The sequence below is a fragment of the Gigantopelta aegis genome, unplaced genomic scaffold (genome assembly GCF_016097555.1).
Source record: "Gigantopelta aegis isolate Gae_Host unplaced genomic scaffold, Gae_host_genome ctg4165_pilon_pilon, whole genome shotgun sequence".
Lineage (NCBI taxonomy): Eukaryota > Metazoa > Mollusca > Gastropoda > Neomphalida > Peltospiridae > Gigantopelta > Gigantopelta aegis.
This window is the reverse complement of record NW_024533713.1, coordinates 24,143-41,784: the sequence shown is the minus strand read 5'-3', so window position 1 is coordinate 41,784 and position 17,642 is coordinate 24,143. Positions and strand designations below refer to the sequence as shown.

The 17,642-nt window shown below is 32.1% G+C and overlaps 1 pseudogene; it reads right to left on the bottom strand.

The window, feature by feature from the left end:
- Positions 1-856: 856 nt before the first annotated feature.
- On the bottom strand, positions 857-16,953 carry LOC121392604 (annotated as a pseudogene).
- Between the last annotated feature and the right edge of the window lie 689 nt (positions 16,954-17,642).

Here is a 17,642-nt window from a genome sequence, read left to right as displayed (position 1 = left end):
ATTAAAACAACTCTACCTCTTGGTAATAAAATTTGGAATAAATTATAAAGTCTGAAGTTCAGGACACTTGTTCTAGGCCCTACTAATAATACTTTAATGACCTTTATATTGAGGACACACCTCTACTAATGACATTGTCCTAAAGAAGTACAGTGTGACAGTCTGAGATCACCATATTTTAATACTGACCCTATCACTAAACCTTAAACATTAAGTATGTGGCTTAAGGTTCAGACTGTCACACTAGACTTCCATAGTGTCCATTATAGAGATGTTCCATTTAAGTATGATCTTATATCTTCTAATAGGCTCAACTATTCAACCAGCTCCTAACAGTTATAACACACTAGAGGCCACTAATATTACACTGACATCTTATCCTTCTTACACTATATCACATTTACCATCTCACAACAAAAGATCAAGTCAGCATTATCTTTAACAACTATAATATTAATGTTCTATTTAACAGAATCTACTCCAGACCAGCTCACTATCATCCTAATATAGACATCTGTACATTAAGAAGTCCAGCATATACTATATAAATAACATTATATTTTATATTGTTAATATAACTGTATGTCAGTCAACATTTGAGATAAAACTTTCTCTATGAACACTCTCTCTATATATATAGTCTAGCATTGCTTCTCTAAGTGAAAGGGCAGAAATGTCAGTTATAATTCATACATTCACTTCTCTGCAAAAATGTCCATATATGGTAATATTATTATAATAATCACACATAGTACAATAACTAAACTAACTATTATAATAACCTTACTACTAAAATTATAACACACACTAGTATACTATTAAATGGTTTTCATTGAAGTCTGTTATGATCTCTGACATTGTCGGACGTTCTCTACGATTCTCCTTCAAACATCGTTCAATAAGAGCTTTAAACATTGGTCGTCTAATACTGTTAATATGAAGTTGTCTCTGAGCTACCTCAGGAATACGACAGATCATCATTTCAATCAAGACAACACCATAACTGTAAACATCCATTGCAGGAGAATGGTCTTTTTGGTACACCAGCTTCTGGAGCAGAATAAACTGGATTACCTGGATTGACTGTACGACCAATCATTGGTTGAAGATTAGCTGAACCATAGTCTGATACCTTGGCTCTCCAACTGCTACCAATTAACTGCAGAAGGACATTAGCAGTGCTGACATCTCTATGTATATTGGGTCTGGTTTAAAGAGGTGGAGATAGTTGAGACCACAGGCTATATCTTGACTGATAGTCCGAACAGCAGGATAGGGTAGAGGACCAGCTTCTAGCTCTTTACGAAGACTAGTTGGCATTAGTTCTGAGAGGATGATAGGAGTACCCACTTTAGTGGCTCCTATGAACTGAAGGAGATTAGGATGACGTACTCGAGCAGCAATCTCCATTTCTCGTGTAAAAACTGATATGTTATATGGTGACAGGATAACTTCATGAAGACATTTGGCAGCTACTCTAAGGCCACGAAATTTAGCCACCTTGACTTCTCCCCAACCTCCTTTCCAAGGATCTCCTCAGTTATCTCAATCTCCTCCTTCCTCACTACCCAGTGAGACTGTTGTTTGTAACTGTTGAACTTGTTGTTGAAGAGTGGCATTAGCTTGACGTGTTTGTTGAAGAGCAGTTGACTTGAGCCCTGTAATTGTTGCATGTTGTGACGATAATCATCACGTTCTCGGTGAGGTCATCACACTCTTGACGTAGCACTCTTTCTCTCTCTTGACTCTAACTGTCTCTCTCTCTGACTATCTTGTAGCTGTTGTTGAAGTAATCTTTGTTCATGTTGAAGTGTAGCTTGAGTTGTTGTTTCTTCTTTGAAGTTCTTGATGTAGTTGATGTAGTTGTCTTTCTTTTGTTTCAAGGTCCTCTTGAAGAGCTCTTGTCATATCTATCTGCTGTTGTTTGGTATCTTGTAGCTCTTTGTTGGTAACTTCAAGTTGTCGTGTTAAATGTTGAATTTCTCTATCTTTCTCTTGTAATTCTTGACGTGATGAAGATGAAGGTTGAAGACGTGTAGGAGATTGGACAGTAAGTTGAGGCTGTCCATGTCTCTTCTGTTGTAGCTTAAGTTGATATTCTTCAGTAGATGTCAGGTTAGTTATTACATCTCCTACAGTCCACACTGGTCATCATTACATACTACAGTGAGAGATATAGTATGTTACAATAGTATTGAGTTATATGAGACTAGTTTGTAATATAAACAGTTAATGTGTCAATACTCCTATATCATACTGTGATAATACTGATAATGTGTGCGTGTGTACTATATAACAAATACTATCATCAATAGACAGTACTTACTAAGTTCTATCACTGTAGTATCATTGAGTTTACCATCCCTATTAGATTTTTCCTCCAAATTGTACTACCCATACAGTGGTAGGTGACACATTCCATACTGAGAGGGAGTGCCAATCTCTTAGTCACTGACTCTGGTATATTGAGCTATAAGATGGAATATAGTGTACTATATGACATTATAATAATGATGTTATGATATTACTACAAAACTAGTCATTATACATGTAACATCAGTGGATACATGTACTCTAGTAACAGACTATAACTTTGTATGAACTGGTAGAGTTGACATGTTACAATACTTTAAAACATGAACATAAGTACTTATGTACAGTCTTTAATAACTGAATTATAACTATAAACAAATCAGATATATCAATAGACTATACTATCATAAATGTTAACATACTATAGTGTCAGGACTACAGGTATAAAACCAGGTCATAAAAACAATAACTATTATTAATTATAAATTTTCTATAGATGAGGGTTATTTTCAGAGGTCAAAGTTCAAATAGTCACACTTTATTATATCTCCTCATATTGTAGATCATAGACATTAACTCACTTTGTGTTAGTGTTAGGTCACATGATAACTAGTAACTAACCTTTGTCCATGTCTTTGTATCAATGTTAAATAACCAGCTGTCAGCAATACTAGTAGGATATCCACCCACCATCATCACATGTAGGTCACTGATAATAGTGGTAGCATGACCAAATCTACTCTGAGGCCAATTCACTGATTTGTGAAGTGGTTCACTTATCTTCTCCCAGTGCTGGGTAGATAATATTCAAGTTAACATATTATACAATTAACATAGCAGTAATTAATACTGTATACTGGGAAATGTTTAAGAATATTGTTCATTTTATAGTTTATGTGGATTTTAATTTAGTTACAATATTTCCTTTAATAAGACCTGGACATCTATTTTAATATTGAACAACAATAGGGAAATTTACTATTTGAGGTCACTATTTAAAATATAATTGTGAATTATTAAAGTTTCTAGAGTTAGAAGTGATTCTGAACATTCCTGATAAACAATAGCTTTAAACTTTGTGTATCAGTTAGTAAATGATAGATCAAGCATTGACAGAAATTTTAAACAAATATTACCTCATTGTGAACTCATTTGTTTAAGGACTTTATGAAACTACAGTTATTTCCTGACTGAATAAACATTTTTAAAAAATAAAAATTATCTTTTTTTTGTGTTTTTCACTTAACAGAACAACTTAATATTAATTAATATAATATTATACATATTATTATTATATATATAATATTAATATTAATAATCAATTATAAATTATCAATAGACAATTTTGTTAAGCAGTCATTGTATCATTTATTCAAGCTCATCATCAATTTCACTGATATACAAAAAGGGAGGCTACTATTCAAGAGTGACATTTAGTCAATGAAATATGGTATCACTATATAGTTGACTAAAGGAATGTTTCAGTTATCAATATAACCTCTAAGTTGATTAAAGAAATATTAACAAACAATAAATCACTTGTTTATTAATAAAACAGTTCCTAATAATAATATAAAGACATTATATACTATAAATTAGTTCATTTAATAATATCAAACTTTAAACTTGATTACTCCACAATATATATACAGTAACTAAATACTTTAACTTAATACATATTGTACTCACCACTGCAGTCTTTGTACACTGAGCAATATACACAGTGTTAATATCACCATTAGGAGTAAACCACCAAATAACAGAGCTCTGTTATTAGGTAGTGATGTAAGAGTGAAGTGATCACAAGGAGGTGGACATTCTCCAGTAATTTCTGGTATTATCCACTGACCTGAAATACAAACAGTTATAAAATTGTACTTGATATATAATGTATTAATAACATGATATATTGATCTTCTTACCACTGGATAACTGATAATAGTGGTGTTCATTAGTACGAAAAATTTCATCTTATCACTATACTGAGCACCAGATTGTGGAGAGGTAGGACGTAGACCATATCCACCAACTACCAGTAGATAATCCACTTTATTGAATGTAAGTGATATCATCCCACAGTATGACTTCATCATTGGACCCATACTTGGATTAGTTGGGAACAGTTCATTCCATGTAAGTGAATCTGTTATTAATGAGTTGACACTATTGTGATGACACTGTCATGATTACAATAGCCTCCAAAATAGTAGATCCTGTTACTGATAACAGTGGAGGCATAGCCAATGACACCCAGTGGAGGTTTTCCATTAGTAGGTCGTTGTTCCCATCTACCAGTTGGTAAGTGAAATACCTCAATAACAGAGGTCATCTCTGTTTGACTTCATTATCATGTACTATAGGGGAGACCATCTATATAACCACCCCACATGTAGAGGTAGTCACCCACTATATGTGTGGAGTGACCATACCTCTTTGTAGGTACATAATAATCTGTAGAACATGACACACACACACATAACAATAGATAACTATTATAATAATGTAGTCAAACCTGATCTAGACTGTAGCCAGCTTTTCTTTCAAATTAGACACGCCCTTATAATAATGAGCTCTCAGTTATTATAATTGAGGACAACTCTCTACTTACAAGTTCCATCATAAAACAAGTAATCTTAGACTATACAAGTTATTTTATTTATTATAAGTTATTCCATTCAGATGTATTAGTGTGTGTTAATACAGTATACAGTTAATGATACATAAAATATTAATGTTATAATATGTTCTTAAGACTGTACTGTATCAGGTAGACCTGACTTGTCTAAATCACTGAAATAAGGATGTTGCATAGCAGTCTTTGCTGACATTCTCTTCCCAGGATTATAAACCAACATTTGCTGATATTAAAGACACTAGAATTAAAAAGGATCATTGAACAATAACTTACCATTAACAGGTCACAACCTGCTGCATCAAGTCGAGGACAAACTTGTTTTATTGTCTTTCCAATCCATTTAGGAAATTTGGTTTAAAAATTTGGTAGTTCAGTTACATTAGGCCATGTTGTATCATTAGGTGTACCCAAAATCCTACAGTGGAACTAGTTAAACCAGTTTATAAAACCTGTTTGATAAACCTGAAAATTCGGAAGAGTTGATCAATTTCAGAGTCTCCTTGAAACAGAGGTTTTTTATTAGACATTTCAGCAAATATACAAGCTATACTCCATACATCAATGGGACAAGAATATCGTGCTGAACCAAGTAAGACTTCAGGGGCCTGTACCACAGTGTTACTACCTGTGGATTAACACAACGGTGTGTGTGTGTGTGATGAGAGAGAGAGAGAGAGAAGAGAGAGAGAGACGAGAGAGAGAGAGAGGAGAGAGAGAGATCATGGAGTATATGCACGAAACTGGTATACCAAAGGCTCGTCCAAGTCCAAAGTCAGCCAGTTTAATAGCTCCTTTAGCATCAATTAACAGATTTTGTGGTTTTAAGTCACAATGAATAATACGTCGACAATGACAGAAAACTGTACCTTTAAGGATCTGGTAAGTATAACTCTATTAATATAAGAAATAATGAAGTTAATATAATAATATTAACATAGAACATTTACAATAAATATAACTAATATAATGTATGGTCATTGTAGATTGGTCACCTATCTATACATCCATATAATCATTTATACAGTTGTCCATTAATTTATATTTATCTATTGATCCATCTATCCATTTGTCAATCTATGTATCCATTTATCAAAACCATGTATCCATTATTACTATGATCATTACCTTTAATAATACTGGATCAATATACTGTCCTGATAGAATAGTATCAAGATATTTCTTTAAATCCATACTAATGAATTCAAAAACAAGATAGAACTTGGAATCTTGATGAATTATCTCCTCAAGTCTGTATGAGAGAGAGAGAGAGAGAGAGAGAGAGAACCTGAAGAGAGTGACATTATTTCTAGTCATTCTGTTATTGTAAGTAAATCACATTCCATTCACTTCACAATAGACACTTTCACTTACATCACAATATTAGGATGTTGAACTTCCTTCAATATAAAAATCTCTCTAATATAATTGTTCAGTATCTAATGTTTTAATACAACCTAATTCACTAAGAAAAATATATTATATTTAGTAAACTAATATCTACATTTTATTTTGACATACATAACAAAACAATTACTTCTAATGTTATAGTTTTTGTATTAACATTATTTTTGTTTGCATTTTTTATAGATTCAATTATCACTGATATCCACAACATTGACACATTTCTTTCTAATCACTGGAATGGTTCAAGATCAAGTCCCAACATTGTTTGGTCAAGGGCCACAAAGAGAACATCAACCTTTTAACTTTACCTTCAAAATCTAACATAATTTTTTAAACGTTTCTGGTCAAATTATCCCAGCTAGTGTTCCATTAACACATTTGGTTATGAATATATATGTATATCAGTTTATATAGTTATGTAATAATGTGCTTTATTTGATGAACGTTGATATTCAAAAGTTATAAAAACAAAACTAAATTCATAAATAGAATTATCATTACTATATATTAAGTGAATTTCTCAAGCACATACAAGTGTTTAAATTACAGTTTACAATTTAGCTAGTGTAATGAAATCAGATTGGTGCATTTCAAAAAATTGTCTTTTATACAAATGATACTATTACACATTATGTCATACAAAATAGTATGAATCAAACAATATTATAATAACTATAATAAAAAAAAACAAAAATTATTATCATGTGTCCTATAACAAAATAAATCACAAACAAAATAAGAAGTAAAAAACTAGTCTAGGCAACATATTTTATAAACATCATTAGCTAAATGATTTTTACCTACACATTTTAATGCTTTAACTATGTATTCCCAACAAGGATCTTCAACATGACTTTCATACCATGAATTTAGAATATCTATTAGAACTTCATTTACACAATGGTTGTCTTTGTGAGCAATATCAGCTTCAACCTTAGACATGTTCAGACATGATGCAAATGTCTTTGGGCTTGATATCTTATCTTTAAGCACCAGAACAACTTCATTATGGCTCTTTATTTGATGACAAGAAGATGCTCTGATGGATTATCAATTTTGTCCATTGAAAATATTATTCCTTTATAGAAGTGTGTGAAAACAAATTGTAAAAAGAATGTTAATTTAAATTACAATTGGCGCCTATTGTTATAGGCCTTCAAAAAAACTTCCTAATACCTTATATGGTATTCATTTAAATAAGGATTATGTTACACAACTTGACTAGAAGGGTCTGATTTTTGCGCAACATCAGATAATAGGGCAATAATTATACTGAAAAACACTTTCACTAAGCAATACAGTGAACACCAAATGTATGATGTCAAAACTATCACATCTAATAAATTTACGTTTAACATAATTAATGCTTAACTTAAAAACAACAATTTAAATAATACATTTATCACGAACTCACTTTTTTTCAACTTCTTTCACATTGTTATCATTTATAGTCCCTGGAAGACAGAAAAATGTGACTTCAACAAAAACACTTATATTAATGCCAATGTTATCAAGAAATGTGTGTGTAATAAACATTATAGTGTAATACATGTTTTAATGTAAAAATAATATCCTTACTGGTACAATATATATGGATGATATAATATGGTTATTGTTTAGGAACATACAGATCACAGAAAACATTAACTTTTAGAGATGAATGTATAACTTCATGTTAAAAGTTAAAATAGACATTTTCCACATAATATATTATTATGAATGATCCTGATAACTTACAATATGTAGTATATATTAAGTATCATAGTATTAGATTTATAGATAACTTACCATTATAGATACTTATTGCTACAAGGGATATGACAATTAAAATGGGAAAAATAAATTTAGTTGACACTATAATAGAAAAAAATAACCATAATATTTTGTAGAGTTTACAACACACACATATATATAAATGCTATAATGTTAAAATATTGTAGTATTTAATATTAGAGGGAGGTTGTATGCTGGACATGATAGTAAATAATCATTACAGGATATAATCCAATGCAACAATTATATACTATTATTATAGACCACTTTTATCAATCCCAAATCCAGGTGTAATTTACTGAGCTCTTTTGTTCTTTGCTTTCATTTTAGATTGTTCTGAATCTGAATAATATAATAACATAATACAATTCTAAGTAATGAAAGAAATATTAATATGTCAGCAAAGTTTTAAAAAAAAATACTACCAATGACTAGAAAATAACTTGTTAAGATGTTATTATGATTAAAAGGCAAATAGTTAAATATAACTTCATAATTATAACAATAAACTACTAACTGTCTGAAACATTATAAAACATCTTACATACTCCAAGCATTTTTAAATAAAATAAAATAAAATTTAAAATCAGTTAACATGTAGTTGTACTCTTTAGAAAAAATAAGATTCCTGTAATAATTAATATTTTATGAATTCATTTGATCTTGTCACTTATAAAATGAAGCAATACATACAACCTATAACATACTTGTAACCTGTTTGATTAGTGTTTCTAATAGTAATATTATATTGAGGATTGTGTTTAATTTCTCACACTTTCTTTCATTTGAAGGTCCTCTTGAAGAGCTCGTTCTCTCTCTTGACTATCTTGTAGCTGTTGTTTGAGTGTAGCTTGAGTTTGTTGTGAGTCTATAAGAAATCGATGTTCTTTTGTAGATTCTTGATGGAGTTGCTGTAGTTGCGTTTCTTTTATTGAAGGTCCTCTTGAAAAGTTTTATCATATCTATCTGCTGTTGTTTGGTATCTTGTAGCTCTTTTTTTTGGTAACTTCAAGTTGTTGTGTTAAACATTGAATTTCTCTATCTTTATTTTGTAATTCTTGACGTGATGAAGATGAAAAGTTGAAGACGTGTAGGAGATTGGACAGTAAGTTGAGGTTGTCCATGAGTTTGTAGTTTCTCTTGAAGTTCTTGATGTAGTTGTCTTTCTTTTGCTTGAAGGTAATTCATCTTAAAAGAGCTCTTGTTATATCTATTTCTCTCTCAAACTTGTCATCTTATCCTGTACTGTGTTAGAGGTAGGTAGCTATACAGGAGAGAATAAAGGTCACTTGACAATGACATCATCACTCACCAATGAACTAGTAGTTCGTGGACTAGACTGTCTTCTGGGACAACACCTCTAGTAACAGGACCTACTGGAGGTGAGAGATATGTCACAGACAGAGGTGAGGTGATCTTGTCCGTGAGTAATGACTGCAACTGGAACTTTTATAAACTAAGAAAGAATATATAAATTTTATAGAATAGATTTGTATACAGTTCATTATTAGATACAATTTATTAATATTTTATTAAATATATTACCAATTATAGTATTGTATAAACAATGTACTTACCAGTTCACAATAGCCAGGAGTAGGCTACCACACCACACAGTACACAAAGAGTTAAAAATATCTAGGGTGTGGTCTTAGTTAGGTGGGCTGAAATGGAAGAGCATCAGTTCTTTAGAGATAGATTGTGTTCACTGATCCTAATGGACGACCAGCTAAGAGACCTCAAAGAATTCTCTTAAAACTGACTCGGTAAGTGAGAGAGAAGGTTTCTGTAGAGATGAGGTAGTCATTGTAGTGTAGACCATAGTTAGTTTCACAACAACAAGGACAACATCCTTATTACAAACTAACTTGGACATGAAATGATAAAAAACCCAGCGCAGTTCTTTATATACTTCAAGCCCTCGACCAATCAGATTCGACTATTTGTCCGCTAGCAATCTTTAAATAACAACAATTCGCGCTTTTATTTTATTAGCAGTAAAATTAATAGATTCAATTAATTAGATCATTGTTAATAATATTCTCTATAGTAACCTCAACTCCTCCACTTTTTATACTATTGAAAAACCAAAGACATCTCATTGTATTGGTAAGTAATATAGTGAAAAGTCATGAGAGGATTATAATTTCAGGTTTAAGACAATGATCGGTCTCATGGCCTCCTCTTTCTCTGAAACAAATAGCGACACCTTCTCCCTGTACCTATGATGTCCGACCATCTTCTTTAAGTAGTAAAGGTCCATTATGTTGGATATCAACCCATCATATTAACAGTATGTCCTTTATTACTATGTTAATAAATTGATAATGTTGTCATGGTAACAGGTAAAACCCTCCAATTACGACCACAAATTTATGGATTTATCAAACTAATCAGGACAGGATACAAGTAATTTTTATATAATTTAGTTTATAATTTTATTAAATGTATTTAATTTTAAAATACTACTCCATGTTTCCTATAATATACCTCATATAATTGGACGTCAATCTTTAACTACAAGGACAGCACCATCTTATTCTATGAGAATTAAAACAACTCTACCTCTTGGTAATAAAAATTGGAATAAATTATAAGTCTGAAGTTCAGGACACTTGTTCTAGGCCCATACTAATAATACTTTAATGACCTTTCTATTGAGGACACACCTCTACTAATAACATTGTCCTAAAGAAGTACAGTGTGACAGTCTGAGATCACCATATTTTAATACTGATCCTATCACTAAACCTAAACATTAAAACATGTGGCTTAAGGTTCAGACTGTCACACTCGACTTCCATAGTGTCCATTATAGAGATGTTCCATTTAAGTATGATCTTATATCTTCTAATAGGCTCAATTATTCAACCAGTTCCTAACAGTTATAACACACTAGAGGCTACTAATATTACACTGACATCTTATCCTTCTTGCACACTATTTACCATCTCACCAACAAAAGATCAAGTCAGCATTATCTTTAACAGCTATAATATTAATGTTCTATTTAACAGAATCTGCTCCAGGACCAGCTCACTATCATCCTAATATAGACATCTGTACATTAAGAAGTCCAGCATATACTATATAAATAACATTATATTTTATATTGTTAATATAACTGTATGTCAGTCAACACATTTGAGATAAAACTTTCTCTATGAACACTCTCTCTATATATATAGTCTAGCAGTGCCAGTTATAATTCAAACATCCACTTCTCTGCAAAATGTCCATATATGGTAATATTATTATAATAATCACACATAGTACAATAACTAAACTAACTATTTATAATAACCTTACTACTAAAATTATAACACACACTCTAGTATACTATTAATGGTTTCATTGAAGTCTGTTAGGATCTCTGACATTGTCGGACGTTCTCTACGATTCTCTTTCAAACATCGTTCAATAAGAGCTTTAAACGATAATCGTCTAACACTGTTAATATGAAGTTGTCTCTGAGCTAACTCAGGAATACGACAGATCATCATTTCAATCAAGACAACACCATAACTGTAAACGTCCATTGCAGGAGAATGGTCTCTTGGTACACCAGCTTCTGGAGCAGAATAAAAACTGGATTACCTGGATTGACTGTACGACCAATCATTGGTTTGAAGATTAGCTGAACCATAGTCTGATACCTTGGCTCTCCAACTGCATTGACCATGTGTAAGAAGGACATTAGCAGTGCTGACATCTCTATGTAGTATAGGGTCTGGTTTAAAGAGGTGGAGATAGTTGAGACCACAGGCTATATCTTGACTGATAGTCAGAACAACAGGATAGGGTAGAGGACCAGTTTCTAGCTCTTTACGAAGACTAGTTGGCATTAGTTCTGAGAGGATGATAGGAGTACCCACTTTAGTGGCTCCTATGAACTGAAGGAGATTAGGATGACGTACTCGAGCAGCAATCTCTCCATTTCTCGTGTAAAAAACTGATATGTTATATGGTGACAGGATAACTTTCATGAAGACATTTGGCAGCTACTCTAAGGCCACGAAATTTAGCCACCTTGACTTCTCCCCAACCTCCCTTCCCAGGATCTCTCAGTTATCTCAATCTCCTCTCTCCTCACTACCCAGTGAGTCTGTTGTTGTAACTGTTGAACTTGTTGGTGAAGAGTGGTATTAGCTTGACGTTTTGTTTGAAGAGCAGAGATTGAGCCCTGTATTTGTTGACGAGAATTATCACGTTCTTGACATAGTACTCTTTCTCTCTCTTGACTATCCTGTAACTGTCGTCTTTCTCTCTCTTTCTTGATCTTGTAGTTGTTGTTGAAATAACCTTTCTCTATTTCTGTGCTCACGTTCAAGATTAGCTTGAGTTTGTTGTTTCTCTTGAAGATCTTGACGTAGTTTGATGTAGTTGTCTTTCTTGTGTTTGAAAGTCCTCTTGAAGAGCTCTTGTCATATCTATCTGCTGTTGTTTGGTATCTTGTAGCTCTTTGTTGGTAACTTTAAGTTGTCGTGTTAAACGTTGAATTTCTCTATCTTTCTCTGTAACATTTGACGTAAAGAAGAAGGTTGATAATGTGTACGAGATTGGACAGTAAGTGAGATTGTCCATGCCCAATAGAATGTTGAACAGATTTCTTTCGTCTCTTCTGTTGTATCTTAAGTTGATATTCTTCAGTAGATGTCAGGTTAGTTATTACATCTCCTACAGTCCACTGGTCATCATTACATACTACAGTGAGAGATATAGTATGTTACAATAGTATTGAGTTATGAGACTAGTTTGTAATATAAACAGTTAGTGTGTCAATACTCCTATATCATACTGTGATAATACTGATAATGTGTGTGTGTACTATATAACAAATACTATCATCAATAGACAGTACTTACTAAGTTCTATCACAGTAGTATCATTGAGTTTATCAAAATTTTCAAATCCTCCAAATTGTATTACCCATACAGTGGCAGGTGACACATTCCATAATGAGAGGGTGTGGTTCCATCTCCTAGTCACTGACTCTGGTATATTGAGCTATAAGATGGAATATAGTGTACTATATGATATTATAATAATGATGTTATGATATTACTACAAAACTAGTCATTATACATGTAACATCAGTGGATACATGTACTCTAGTAACAGACTATAACTTTGTATGAACTGGTAGAGTTGACATGTTACAATACTTTAAAACATGAACATAAGTACTTATGTACAGTCTTTAATAACTGAATTATAACTATAAACAAATCAGATATATCAATAGACTATACTATCATAAATGTTAACATACTATAGTGTCAGGACTACTGGTATAAAACCAGGTCATAAAAACAATAAATATTATTAATTATAAATTTTCTATAGATAAGGTTATTTTCAGAGGTCAAAGTTCAAATAGTCACACTTTATTATATTCCCTCATATTGTAGATCATAGAAATTAACTCACTTTGTGTTAGTGTTAGGTCACATGCATGATAACTAGTAACTAACCTTTGTCCATGTCTTTGTATCAATGTTAAATAACCAGCTGTCAGCAATACTAGTAGGATATCCACCCACCATCATCACATGTAGGTCACTGATATATAGTGGTAGCATGATCACGTCTTCTCTTAGGCCAATTCACTGATTTGTGAAGTGGTTCACTTATCTTCTCCCAATGCTGGGTAGATAATATTCAAGTTAACATATTATACAATAACATAGCAGTAATTAATATTGTATACTGGGAAATGTTTAAGAATATTGTTCATTTTTGTAGTTTGTGTGGCATTTTAATTTAGTTACAATATTTCCTTTCATAAGACCTGGTACATCTATTTAACATTGATCAACAATAGGGAATTTTTACTATTTGAGGACATTACCTAATCAAGGGGCAGTATTTAAATATAATTGTGAATCATTAGAGTTAAAAGTGATTCTGAATATTCCTGATAAGTAATAGCTTTAAACTTTGTATATCAGTTAGTAAATGATAGATCAGGCATTGACAGAAATTTTAAATAAATATTATCATTGTAATATTTATATTATTTATATTATTATTATTGTCAATTGTTTAAAGACTTTTATCAAAATACGTTTGTTATTTCCTTACTGAACTAAATAATTTTTTAAAAAAAAATAATTATATTTTTTTGTGTTTTTCACTTTAAACACAGAACAATTTAATATTAATTATCATCTATTCAAAGTCATCATCAATTTCAATGATATACAAAAAGGGAGGCTACTATTCAAGAGTGACATTTAGTCAATGAATATGGTATCACTATATAGTTGACTAAAGGAATGTTTAGTTATCAATATAACCTCTAAGTTGATTAAAGAAATATTAACAAACAATAAAATCATTTGTTTATTAATAAAACACAGTTCCTAATAATAATATAAAGACATTATATACTATAAATTTAGTTCATTTAAATAATATCAAACTTTAAACTTGATTACTCCACAATATTATACAGTAACTAAATACTTTAACTTAATACATATTGTTGCTTACCATTGCAGTCTTTGTACACTGAGCAATATACACAGTGTTATTATAACCATTAGGAGTATTACCACCAAATAACAGAGCTCTGTTATTAGGTAGTGATGTAAGAGTGAAGGAATAACAAGGAGGTGGACATTCTCCAGTAATTCTGGTGTTATCCATTGACCTGAAATACAAACAGTTATGAAACTGTACTTGATATATAATGTATTAATAACATGATATGTTTATCTCCTTACCTCTGGATAACTGATAATAGTGGTGTTCATTAGTACGAACATTATCACCAACTGTTCCCTGATCACTATACTGAGCACCCAGTTGTGGAAAGGTAGGACGTGGACAAATACCACCAACTATCAGTAGATAATCCACTTCATTGAATGTAAGAGATATCATCCCACAGAATGACTTCATCATTGGACCCATATACTTGGATTAGTTGGGAACAGTTCATTCCATGTAAGTGAATCTGTTATTAATGAGTTGAGACTATTGTAAAGACACTTGTCATGATTACAATAGCCTCCAAAATAGTAGATATTGTTACTGATAAACAGTTGAGGCATAACCAATACACCAGTGGAGGTTTTCCATTAGTAGGTCGTTGTTCCATTTACCAGTTGGTAAGTGAAATACTCAATACCAGAGGTCATCCTCTGTTTGAACTTCATTATCATGTACCTTAGGGAGACCATCTATCATCACCACCCCACATGTAGAGGTAGTCACCCACTATATGTTTGGAGTGATCAGACCTCTTTGTAGGTACATAATAATCTGTAGAAACATGACACACACACACACATAACAATAGATAACTATTATAATAATGTAGTCAAACCTGATCTAGACTAGCCAGCTTTTCTTTCAAAATTAGACACGCCCTTAATAATGAGCTCTCGGTTATTTTAATTGAGGACAACTCTCTACTTACAAGTTCCATCATAAAACAAGTAATCTAGACTATACAAGTTATTTTATTTATTATAAGTTATTCCATTCAGATGTATTAATGTGTGTTAATACAGTATACAGTTAATGATACATAAAATATTAATGTTATAATATGGTTCTTAAGACTGTACTGTATCAGGTAGACCTGACTTGTCTAAATCACTGAAATAAGGATGTTGTATAGCAGTCTTTGCTGACATTCTCTTCCCCAGGATTATAACCAACATTTGCTGATATTAAAGACACTAGAATTAAAAAGGATCAACTGAAACAATAACTTACCATTAACAGGTCACAACCTGCTGCATCAAGTCGAGGACAAACTTCTTTTATTGTCTTTCCAATCCATTTAGGGAAATTTGGTTCAAAGTTTGGTAGTTAAGTTTGGTAGTTAAGTTACATTAGGCCATGTTGTATCATTAGGTATACCCAAAATCTACAGTGGAACCATTTAAACCAGTTTATAAAACACAGTTTATAAACTTGAAAATTCGGAAGAGTTGATCAATTTCACAATCTCCTTGAAACAGAGGTTTTTTATTAGACATTTCAACAAATATACAAGCTATACTCCATACATCAATGGGACAAGAATATCGTGCTGAACCACTAAGACTTCAGGGGCCTGTACCACAGTGTTACTACCTGTGGAATTTAAAAATGGGTCAGTGTGTGTGTATGTGAGAGAGAGAGACACACACAGAAAGAGAGAAAGGCACCGAGAGAAGAGAGAGAGACCTCATGGGTGTACGTAGGCTCGTCCAAGTCCAAAAGTCAGCCAGTTTAAAAATAGAACAATAAATATAACTAATATAAATGTATGGTCATTGTAGATTGGTCATATGTTCATCCATTTATCCATACAATACATCCATTCATTTATATGTTTGTCCATTAATCCATTTATCTATTGATCCATGTATCCATTGTCAATCCATGCATCCATTTATTAACCATGTATCCATTATTACTGTGATCACTACCTTTAATAATACTGGATCAATATATTGTCCAGATAGAATTAGTATCAAGATATTTCTTTAAATCCATATAATGAATTCAAAAACAAGATAGACTTAGAATCTTGATGAATTATATCCTCAAGTCTGCACAGAGAGAGAGACAAAGAGAAAGAGAGTATGAGAGAGAGAGAGAAGAAGAGAGGAGAGAGAGAGAGGAGAGAGAGAGAGAGAGAGGAGACGTACACGTTCCTTCCTCACTCTCAAAATGTGTTTTCTTCAAGGCCACAAACTTACCAATAGCTTTATGTCTAGCCTTTAAAACAAGTAAGAAATATAGTTGTGAAAGAAGACTTACTTTGTAAATGGCGCCATAAGTCCCTTCTCCAATAATTCAATCTTTGTATAATCATCTATAGACATGACTACTCTTTTTTAAATAGTTTCCTTCTCTAAGACTTGGCCCCTGCTCAGGTAAGTACTGGCATCTTCTTTTTGAATTTCTGCTGACTGATGTAAAACATCTTAAGTCGACCCTCTTAAAACTGTGAATCTAAGATGAGGATAATAACAACAACCCCTATGATTTTTTAAGAGTTAATTAAATACCTTAGCATTAGTAATTCTAGTGATATGAAGTGCTTTCTAGTTCAGAGACAAGACGCTATCCTTGTGATACTAACTTTGTGTTCTTTTCTCTCAAATTGCATCATCTTATCCTGTTCCTACTGTGGGGAGCTATACAGGAGAGAAATAAGGTACACAGACAATGACATATCACTCACCAATGAACTAGTAGTTCGTGGACTAGACTGTTTTGGGACAACACCTCTAGTAACAGGACTTACTGGAGGTGAGAGATATGTCACAGACAGAGGTGAGGTGGTCTTGTCCATGAGTATTGACTACAACAGGAAATTTTATAAACTAGAAAAGAATATTTAAATTTATAGAATAGATTGGTATACCAGTTCAGTATTAGATACAATTTATTAATATTTATTAAATACATTACCAATTATAGTATTGTATAAACAAATGTACTTACCAGTTCACAATAGCCAGGAGTAGTCTACCACACACACAGTACATAAAGAGTTAAAAATATCTAG